This window comes from Balaenoptera musculus, chromosome X, assembly GCF_009873245.2.
Source record: "Balaenoptera musculus isolate JJ_BM4_2016_0621 chromosome X, mBalMus1.pri.v3, whole genome shotgun sequence".
Lineage (NCBI taxonomy): Eukaryota > Metazoa > Chordata > Mammalia > Artiodactyla > Balaenopteridae > Balaenoptera > Balaenoptera musculus.
Window position 1 is genome coordinate 74883583 of NC_045806.1, and position 11403 is coordinate 74894985.

Below are 11403 nucleotides of genomic sequence, written 5' to 3' on the forward strand. Positions count from 1 at the left end.
ACTACCCAAAGCAATCTACAAATTAAATGCAATCCCTATCAAATTACCAATGACATTTTTTACAGAACTAGGACAAAAAATCTTAAAATTTGTATGGAGACACAAAAGACCCTGAATAGGCAAAGCAATCTTGAGAAAAAAAAATGGAGCTGGAGGAATCAGACTCCCTGACTTCAGACTATACTACAAAGCTACAATAATCAAGACAATATGGTACTGGCACAAAAACAGAAATATAAGTCAATGGAACAGGATAGAATGCTAAGAGATAAACCCATGCACCTATGGTCAACTGATCTATGACAAAGGAGGCAAGGATATAAAATGGTGAAAAGCCAGTCTCTTTAATAAGTGGTGCTGGGAAAACTGGACAGCTACATGTAAAAGGATGAAATTAGAACAGTCCCTTACACCATACACAAAAATAAACCCTAAATGGATTAAAGACCTAAATGTAAGACCGGACACTATAAAACTCTTAGAGGAAAACATAGGAAGAACACTCTTTGACGTAAATCACAGCAAGATCTTTTTTGACCCACCGCCTAAAGTAATGGAAATAAAAACAGAAATAAACATCAGACCTAATGAAATTTCAAAGCTTTTGCACAGCAAAGGATACCATAAACAAGACGAAAAGACAACCCTCAGAATGGGAGAAAATATTTGCAAACAAATTAACAGACAAAGGATTAATCTCCAAAATATATAAACAGATCATGTAGCTCAATATCAAAAAACAAAAAACCCAATAAAAAAATGGGCAGAACACCTAGACATTTCTCCAAAGAAGACATACAGATGGCCAAAAGGAACATGAAAAGCTGCTCAATATTGCTAGTTATTAGACAAATGCAAATCAAAACTTCAATGTGGTATCACCTCAAAACGGTTAGAATGGACATCATCAGAAAATCTAAAAACAATAAATGTTGGAGAGGGTGTGTAGGAAAGCAAACCCTCTTGCACTGTAGGTGGGAATATAAATTGTTACAGCCACTATGGAGAATAGTATGAAGGTTCCTTAAAAAACTAAAATTAGAATTACCATATGACCCAGCAATCCCACTACTGGGCATATACCCAGAGAAAACCATAATTCAAAAAGACACATGCACCCCAGGGTTCATTGCAGCACTATTTACAATAGCTAGGTCATGGAAGCAACCTAAATGTCCATTGACAGACGAATGGATGAAGAAGACATGGTACGGGGCTTCCCTGGTGGCACAGTGGTTGAGAATCTGTCTGCCAATGCAGGGGACACGAGTTCGAGCCCTGGTCTGGGAAGATCCCACATGCCGTGGAGCAACTGGGCCCATGAGCCACAATTACTGAGTCTGCGCGTCTGGAACCTGTGCTCCGCAGCAAGAGAGGCTGCGATAGTGAGAGGCCTGTGCACCGCGATGAAGACTGGCACCCACTTGCTGAAACTAGAGAAAGCCCTTGCACAGAAACGAAGACCCAACACAGCCATAAATAAATAAATTAATTAAATTTAAAAAAAAAAGAAGATATGGTACATATATACAGTGGAATATTACTCAGCTGTAAAAAGGAATGAAATTGTGTCATTTGTAGAGACATGGATGGACCTAGAGACTGTCATACAGAGTCAAGTAGTCAGAAAGAGAAAAACAAATATTGTATATTAATGCATATATGTGGAATCTAAAAAAATGGTACAGATGAACCAGTTTGCAAGGCAGAAATAGAGACACAGATGTAGAGAACAAATGTATGCACACCAAGGGTGGAACGTGAGGAGTGGGGGGTGGGATGAATTGGAAGTTTGGGATTGACATATATACAGTATTATATATAAAATAGATAACTAATAAGAACTTGCTGTATAGCACAGGGAACTCCATTTCACTGTACAGGAGAAACTAACACAACATTGTAAAACAGCTATACCCCAATTAAAAAAAATTATAATAACAAACAAAAAAACTTAAAAAGGACGAAGTGAGAGAGTGGCATTGACATATATACACTACCAAATGTAAAATAGATATTTAGTGGGAAGCAGCCACATAGCACAGAGAGATCAGCTAGGTGCTTTGTGACCACCTAGAGGGGTGGAATAGGGAGGGTGGGAGGGAGATGCAAGAGGGAGGGGATATGGGGATATATGTATACATATAGTTGATTCACTTTTTTATACAGCAGAAACTAACACAACATTGTAAAGTAATTATACTCCAATAAAGATGTTAGAAAAAAAACAAAGAAAAGAAAATATGTATGCCATATCTTCTCACAACTAAAGGCTACCTCTTTTCTAAGTTAAAATTAATTAAAGAAAGAGATAGAGAGAAAATAATTGTAAGTTTTCTTTGTGGCAGTATTATATTCATTCCACTAAGGTGAAATCAGTAATCCCTGTACTTTTAAAATTTGTGAGTACCAATCAGTTATAATTTCAAAATCAATTTTTTCTTTACAAATGTTGCTTGAAATAGCCTTAGATACCATTTTCATATTTTTCAAAAATGACATTTAATTTTTGAGACTATGTGTATACTAAAACTTTTCTATTATGTGTCATGCTCCTTCAATATCAAACTCTGGAGGAAAATTAAATATACCTACCAAACACTCTACAATTCACCCCAATATAATAACTATTTTCCTGTGTTTCAGATTGTTTATACTATTTCAAACCACTCAGGTTGTAGGGGTCATATTAGTCTTACTTTCACAAGTATTTACTGAAGCGCTGTAAGGGATATGTCTAATTTTTGTTGAAGTCCAGGATTCATGCAGGAGAGTCATTGCAAGTGAAATCTACAAAGACAAGGCAGATACTAACATTTAGTGAGTGTTTTCCTGGTACTGGCACTGTTAAAATTCTTTTATATTAACTGACATAATCCTTACATAAGACTGTTAGGTATGTCCCTTAAAAATAAAGAAAGTGAGGCACACAGAACTTTAGCCACTTTCCAGAGAGTACACAGAGCAGTAGAACAGGGATTTGAACCCAAGAACTATTAACAATCATTAAGCTCTGGAGTCTATATGTAATTACAGTCCTTAGATCAGTGACTCACAAACATTGCTTCTTATCAGCCTCCCAGAAGGAGCAGTAATATTTCTTTTTGGTATTTCTGATGTGAGACCTGGAAATCTGTTTTCCTACAGAAGTATGTCAGGTTATTATAATAACAAGATGGGTTTTGAAACACCTGGCTTAGGTCATTTCAGAAACTTAATTAGCACCAGAATTTCCTATGGATGGTACCAGTATTCTCTACCTCATTCAAAGGAGGAAAGAATGCATTTTCTAGTGGAAAATAAGAAAGATTTGGTTTCAAGTCCAAGTCTGGTCAATATAAAATGTTAGAAAAACTTCATTTTCTATTTGGGCCTGTCACTGGACTGTGATCATGCTTGTAACAAAATAGCTTCAACCAAGGAGGTCAACGGAAGGCCCAGACCAGCAATCTCTGTTCCACAATTAGTAAGCAAAGAATTGCAAACTACCACATTAAGCTTAAGCACCAAGAAAAGTTTATTTAAGCATAGGTACACTCTCAGAGAGAGAGAGAGAGAGCGGGCTGATTCTGCGAATTGAAAGCAGCATTCCTATACGGGCTTAAGGGGGCTTTTAGGGAGCATTTTGCAGGGAGGTGGGGGTGAGTGACAGGGGATCATTATTTGATTGACAGTCCCGAGCTATGTAACAAATTTACTGCTGCGCATGCTCTTACTTTGAATCGCTAAGAAACGCCCACTCGGTGGGGCGGGCGGGCAAAGCCACATGTACATTTTATTATAATTATGGTATAATGAGTTTGGGTTTACTATAGGTTATACACCTGTCTGGTCTGGGCATGCGCAGCCCCGGGAAGTTCCCTCGTCTTACTGTGCCCCTCTTTATCAGGATAAGCTGCCCACCACGTGACTATAGTTTCACCTCTTCTGGGTGGGGTCAAGGGAGAGTCCCCAGATGTCTGGTTGTGTGACTCGATTTCTTCTTCTTGTCTTTCTCACCACTGTCACCTCCTTGCTGTTAATGTCTAACTAACAGGCCTAGAGTGTTTTTTCCCCACAGTCACTCGAGAATGAGAAATATGTGGTCTCTTTATCTCTTATCTGGGCAGGGCTCAGCTCCTCCTAGCTCCTGCTATTATCTTTATCTTGGAGTGTCTGTCCACAGGGGACAAACTCCAGGTGCTCAGCCTGGGGCCCATCTATCTCTTTCCTCATAACCCATTAGCTTGATGGAGTTACCTGCCCTGTTCTTTTAGGTAGAATTTAATATTCTTGTAAAGATAAGAGATTTGACAGCCAGGAGAATATTTTTCTTTTTTACAGGTTTTCAGAGTACCCATATGTTAACTGAATTTGTTCTTAACATGGAGAATAAAGCCTTTCCTAGTTTTAAATAACTATTCCTTTTACTGCTCAATTATGTTAATTTATAAACAGTTGACACTATACACTTTTGTTGTGTTCAACTTTGTTGGCATTTTTGATGTTTTTGTGAGACACTGTGAGAGGTTGTTTCTTTACTATTGTCATTTTCAAAGTATGATTATTAAAAAATGATGGGAAAAATAGCACTTTCATTCTGAGGAAATGGTGGTTCAAATGAATATTTCAACCAAACTTCATTTTCATTTGTATTGAGTTGTAAATTTTCACTGAACTTCATTTCTATCTAGTAACAGGAATATCTTCAACCAGAAAACCATAAACCTTCAAATTGTTTCTGAAAAAATGCTCTTTCATAATGATGGCATACCTCATAAAGGTCTTTTCACCTCAGCTTTTAAGTTATTTACATTGTCTAGTTAAAAACCACACACTTTAGGAAGGATGTAAAAGGCTAAGTAACTTTCTACCTAATGTTAAAAAGCAAAGTCTTCCCAGCAAAGGTTATTTTCTCTGTGCCTTTATTTACAGTAATGCTTTTTTATTCGTATCATATTAATTAAAACTAAACTTCATTTACACAAATAGACCATAAAAATAAAAGGAAGATTTTGACCTATACAGTATACTATTATATATTGTGCAAGTGAAATGTTAAATTATGCAATTTTAGTATGAAAAGTACAATTTTATTTTATTATCACAGTTTTGATTGATAGTACATGAGTGATGGCTCTTGCCATCATAAATTTGAATTTTAAAACATTTTTAACTCCAAATTATGAAAAATGTAGCCAACTAGAACAGATTTTCATATTTAGGAGTATGGAAAACAAACAACTATCAAAATGATCTAAGCTTTCAATATTATTATTTTTGTTGTTAATTATTTTAATAGCTTTTTTGTAACTGTTTCCGCTTAGAAACATTTGGGAAAATATGAAGAATTAGGCATTTCATGCTTTAGAAAAAAAAAAAAAGAAGGATATTCTCTTTACTGATATATTGCTCTCACATTGAATCTTTTACATGATGATCTCAAAGTCTTTGTTTACTTAATTATTGATATAGAAAATACCTTATCAAGGTGAATTATTCATATTATTCACCTCTTTTCTAACAAAGCCTTACATTCTTTCAACTAAGGCTTCTTTCAGATTTAATTGATACATTTCCTGGAGAACAATAACATATTTCACAATATTGGGCAACTAATCTGTTGCTTATTAATTATCCATGAAGTTTGCTAAACACTCCAGGTCTATCTAAGAATATTAGACAAATAGGTAGTTGTTACATCACTGTTTTTCACTTGAACTTATTAACATGGCTTCTTCCATTAAGCAGGTTACTATTTAGGTGATAAGCTCTGATTTTAGTATAAAAAAGAAAAATTTTGATAATATATAATTATTAAATTGATTTGTATAAACTATAAATATTATGCTAATTCAGAGAATGGTAACTCACTAAGGCAGAAAAATGCTTCATAGAGAAGCTGGGCATTGAGGTGAGCATTATAAAAAACAAGTAGAAATTGGAAGTTCAAAGAGGTATAACTTTCTCTAAATACAGTGAGATCATCTAAGTTCAATTAAAAAATGAAAGCAATTTAGAAGTAGTGGAGACTATAATGTGATGTTTATTAACCAGAGAGGTAAACTATACTAAAGTTCACATATCACAAATATAAATTCCATTTGATTTTTAAAATAGTGAGCAAAAAGTGTGGAATGGTAAGACAAAAAATAGCAATGTTTTTACTTGCCCTGGTCAAAGATTTAGTTTTCATATATATAGATATGTAGATGTATAAGTATAGACATATATTAGTCAGTTTGCTGGTATAGTGCTTCATTATATGCTAGGTAATCTCTATGCTTAGTCTGTATTAAAGTAGAGGTATAAGATAAAGGGTAAATGAGAATGCTTATTATTGAGCTGTTTTCTACTTCCTCCAAAAACAATGACACAGAATAGTATAGAAATATTCAGTGGTTACTCTAGTTGCAACTGGTCCTGTTGTTGTCACAGTAGATCCCTAGATGTCAACCCAAACAGATTAAATGTTAATCTAATGCAAAACAGAGACCTTCTATTGAGAATCAATGAGATTTATATCTTAGATGACATGGAAATGTTTTCGGTCTGTGGGTTTAAGAACACGTATGCTCATATTATCAAGAGTATAATGACACCATGATCTCATGGCATTTCTAATAAGTCAGCTTGTGCCCTAGGAGAAAAAGCTAATATCTATACCATTTTCACTCAGATGGACTTTTCTCTCAGGTCAGCTATTGATATGTCATTCTGATTTTATATCTAGTCTTAAGAATGAACTTCTCATGAAAAGTATAGCTAAAGACTATTGAACAAGCTTGTGTGGGATTTTTGGGTGGTTTCATCAAGGTTGGAGAAGCAGATGTTTCTCATGAATTGTTTATATGTTCAATTTCAGTTATTCTTGTAACTGAAAAAAAAAGTAGAAACCACATAATTCCTTGTCCTTCTTGTCTCAGCATCCTATAAGTTTCTATTCTTCAAATACATGTTAAGAATACTGTCCACAAACTCCCCCACAGGGAGCACTCTGGTTTTCACACTGCAAACAACCTAAGTAGAGTCAATAGTCATGGCTAGTTTAGAGTCCAAATAGTTGCATTCCTGATTCTTTTGATGACAGTAGTCAACTCTCAAACATAGTTATCAAAAACACCTATTATTCCTTGTTGCCCATGTGCTAATTAGAATGTTACAACCATTTGTAAAGATATTTGCATATTTGATTTATACACTGCTTATGGAGTTCAATGTTAAATAATAAAAATAAATATCATATGGAAAAATATGGCTGTCTTTAAAAAATAAATATCTATGATATATTAAGATTAGGCTATCTGCAGACTTCATGTGACTATTTTCTGATATAATTTATAGAAGTTAAGTCTAACATTTCCTATCTAATAACTTTCAACCTGGAATTTGTCTTGTTTCACTATAATAGTATCACTATAATAGTATGTGATCTTTCATTTATAACAAATGTAAGCAAGTAGCAAGAGCTATAAATTAAGAAGTATACTCATGAATTTTGACTCTACTCAAGGACTGACACATCTTTCCTCAGGAATCTTATTCTTTTCCTTATCACTATAATTCTACCTGATATTCAACAATAAACCAGTATTAATTCCCTATGTTCCCTTGATAAGATTTTAAGATTTTTATGGGCTTATTTATGGAAACCACCAACATCTTATAAATGATATTATTCATTTTCTTGTGATTGAAATTCTCCCAAGTGCACCTAGTTATTTTGATTCTTTGCATATTCTTCAGGTTTTCTTTTCTGTTTCTGCTTAGCTTTAAATATGAGCAGATATTTGTTCAAAAAGTTTCTGTGGACAAAACATTGCTTTGATGATTTTCATTTCAGGCTTTGACTGTAGAAGTTATTAACAAGCAGAAATTTCCTCCAAACCCATTTCAAAAATAATTTAGAGCTTAAGGTCCAGAAAAGGTTCTGTAGACCCATCTCTACTCTATCCTGATAAATACAATTATAAGTCCTGGAAATAATGCAACAACTTCAGGAGTAAAGTAAAAACAGAGTGGTTCAGTGCCTTACAACACCCCACACAGCAGAAGAAGGCAACCCCGGCCCAGCATAGTTAAACATTCAACATAGCAGCAGAAGATGGCTCAAGTAAGAAATTCCTCTCCTGGATCTAATGGAAATGTCAACAATAACACTAGACAGCCCTGTGGCACTGGCAGGGGTGAATCTACTAACAACAAATGGCTTGTATCAGGGAAGTCTTCTCTTTCCCCAAAGGCCTTTCACCAACCTATAAACACCAGTTGTCTGGCCCAGCCTTGGGAAGTGCCCTCCATCCCTGTGGGCTAGAGGGTCCTTTTGCCCACCTGAATGCAGCAGGAAGGAGAATTCCTCTGGAAACAAATAGCTTGATGGGATGACTACAGTATGAAACTCCCTTTCCCAAGAAACAGACACCAGGTATTTCAGCAACTCTACAGGGGCTATTAAGTAGAAGATCCTAGGACAAGAAGTGGTCCATAGAAGCACTCTCTGTCAATGTGGGCCAGAGTATCCTATCACCCACCTAGAGATAACAGGCAGACCAGCCAAGAAAAGTACCTCTACCACTGTGGGAAACAGCATTGGAAATCACAAGAAAACAATAGAGAAGATGAATGAAACAAGATGAAAAAATTATAAAACTGATAAACCTCTGACAATACAGACAAACATAGAGAGGAGACACAAATAACTAACTTCAGGAATGAAATGGAATATTGCTACAGTTCCTTTAGTCATTAAAAGGGTAATAAGGGCATACTATGAACAAATTTACATTCATAAATTTAACAACTTAGTAGAAATGGACCAATTCCTCAAAAACTCACAAACTACCAAATCTCAACCAAGATGAAATAGATAATTTGAATAGCCCTGTAACTAATAAGGAAATTAAATTCATAAATAAAATCTTCCTGAAAAAGAAATCCAGACCCAGCTAAATTTACTGGAGAATTTTTCTAAAAAATTTAAAGACAACAATTACTTCAGATAATTTCTTATAAAAAATAGAAGAGACAGGAACACTGTCTATCTCCTTTTATGAGACCAATATTACCCTAATACTAAAACAAGACAATGACAGTAAAAAAAAGAAAAAAAGAAAAATTACAGGCCATTATTCTTTCAAAACTTAGACACAAAAATCTTTAACAAAATACAGTTATGCTTATTATTCACAGATTCTGTATTTGCAAATTTGCCTACTCACTAAAAAGTTATTTGTAACTACAAACTCAATATTCATGGCTCTTTCATTCTCATGTAGCAGACATGTGCAAAGAGGTGAAAACTCTGAGTCACCTGATATGCAAATTCTCACCTAAGTTTGAAAACGGCTTTTATGTCTTTTGTTTCAGTTTCATACTGTAAACAAGTGCCCCTATTGTGGTCTAATTAGTGCCAAGTTTTTCACATTTGTGTGTGTTTTGTTGGTGATTTCACTGTTTATAATGGTCCCTAAGCATGGTGCTAAAGAGCTGTCTAATATTCCTGAACCCAAGTAAGCTCTGATGTGCCTTACAAAGCAAATATGCGTGTTAGATAAGCTTCCTATAGGCATGAGTTGTAGCACTGGTCATGTGTTCAACATTAATGAATCAACAATATGTAATAACGTGTCTTTAAACAGAAACACACATAAAGTAAGATTATGTATTGATCCATTGATAAAAATCATGTGAAAAGAAGCTTAAATAAACCTAACCCTATATTTTCCTTAAGAGCAATGGTTCAGCATTTTCTAATTCAGAGGTTGTGGCAATTTCATAAAACATCAACTGTATTAGCAAATAAAATGCAGCAAAGTATAAACATATACCACAGCCAAGTAGAAAGAATAACATAGAACTACACACACACACAAACACACACACAAATAAGTCTGTATAAAACTGCTGAAATCTGAATAAAGTCTGTAGATTGTGTCAATGTTAATTTTCCTTTTGTCATATTGTACTATAGTTATACAGGATGTTACCATTGGGGAAAACCAGATAAAAGGTATAGAGAATCTGTATTACTTCTTACAATTACATTTGAAACTACAATTATCTTTAAAGAAAAATGTAATAAAATAACAGTAATTTTCTCCTCTTTCACTCTTTCTCATGCTCTCTCTCACACACACAATCACACACAAACACAAATACCTTCCCTATTTATAATTTCAAAATTTTGCTTTATGACTTTCTTGAAAGGGTTCACTTTCTTTAATAAGGTGCTTTTGTCATATATATTTATCCTACACTGATTAACTGTGGACCAGAGTACAATTTAACAATAAAAACACCCTTTTTCCAAACCATGCCTGGCAGAATGGCTCCTGAAAAAAAAGGGTGATAAGAAGAAGGGCATGTCCACCATCATCAGAGAATACACTATCAACATTTACAAGCACAGCCATGGAGTGGGTTTCAAGAACCGTGCCCTCAGGTACTCAGAGAAATCTGGAAATTTGCCATGAAGGAGATGGGAACTCCAGATGTATGCATTGACACCAGGCTCAACAAAGCTGTCTGGGCCAAAGCAATAAGGAATGTCCCATACTGTATCAGTGTGTGGTTGTTCAGAAATTGTAATGAAGATGAAGATTCACCAAACAAGCTCTATATGTTGGTTATCTTATGTACCTGTTACCACTTTCAAAAATCTACAGACAGTTAATGTGGATGAGAACTAACTGTTGATTGTCAAAGTTATAGAACCTCAAAACAAATAAACAAAAACAATAAAAACAATCTCAATGATTTTTACCAAACTCAATCAAAAAATATTTATATTTTGAAGGCAAAGTAATTTTCAAGGTTGCTGCAGATTTTAGCTTCAGTTTTTAACCTTGCTGATATTTATTCATATATATATATATTGTATCCACAATTTTAAGATGTTACTAAATCTAATCAACTCAGTCAAAGCTACTGTACTAAACTTAGACTATTATCATTCTCATTATATAGATAAGAAAACAGAGGCTTAGAGACTTTTTGACTTGCTCCATGTCTCAAAGCTATAGACAAATAAAATTCTCTTGATTTTATTAGAAGATTTGCATTTCAATGAACAGAAATTCATTCTATTGGTAATAAATCTGCTTAGTACATGATTGTATTTCTCCTCTGTTTTTACACCATCAGATCATTTGGCTCTTAAATTAGGTGATTAAAAATAATTAGCTTCCTATGTTTTTGGGGATGTCAGAGAGTTATCAATTTATAGTACCTCTAAGAAGATATTTATTCTCACAAATGTGTATTGATCTTTTTTAAGTTACCAAACACTGCGTTCAGGCTTATTATCCACAAAATAAGTAATTTAAGCTCCTCTTGATAAAATGAGTCTATAAGATAAATGTATAACAAATATATGTTTATAGCAATTCTAGGATAATATTTTTAAGAGAAGGAGACTAGAGGTTG

General features: G+C 34.4%; 1 pseudogene; it reads left to right on the top strand.

Moving 5' to 3' along the window:
• The first annotated feature begins 10303 nt into the window (after nt 1–10303).
• Nucleotides 10304–10667, top strand: LOC118888908 (annotated as a pseudogene).
• Nucleotides 10668–11403: the final 736 nt, after the last annotated feature.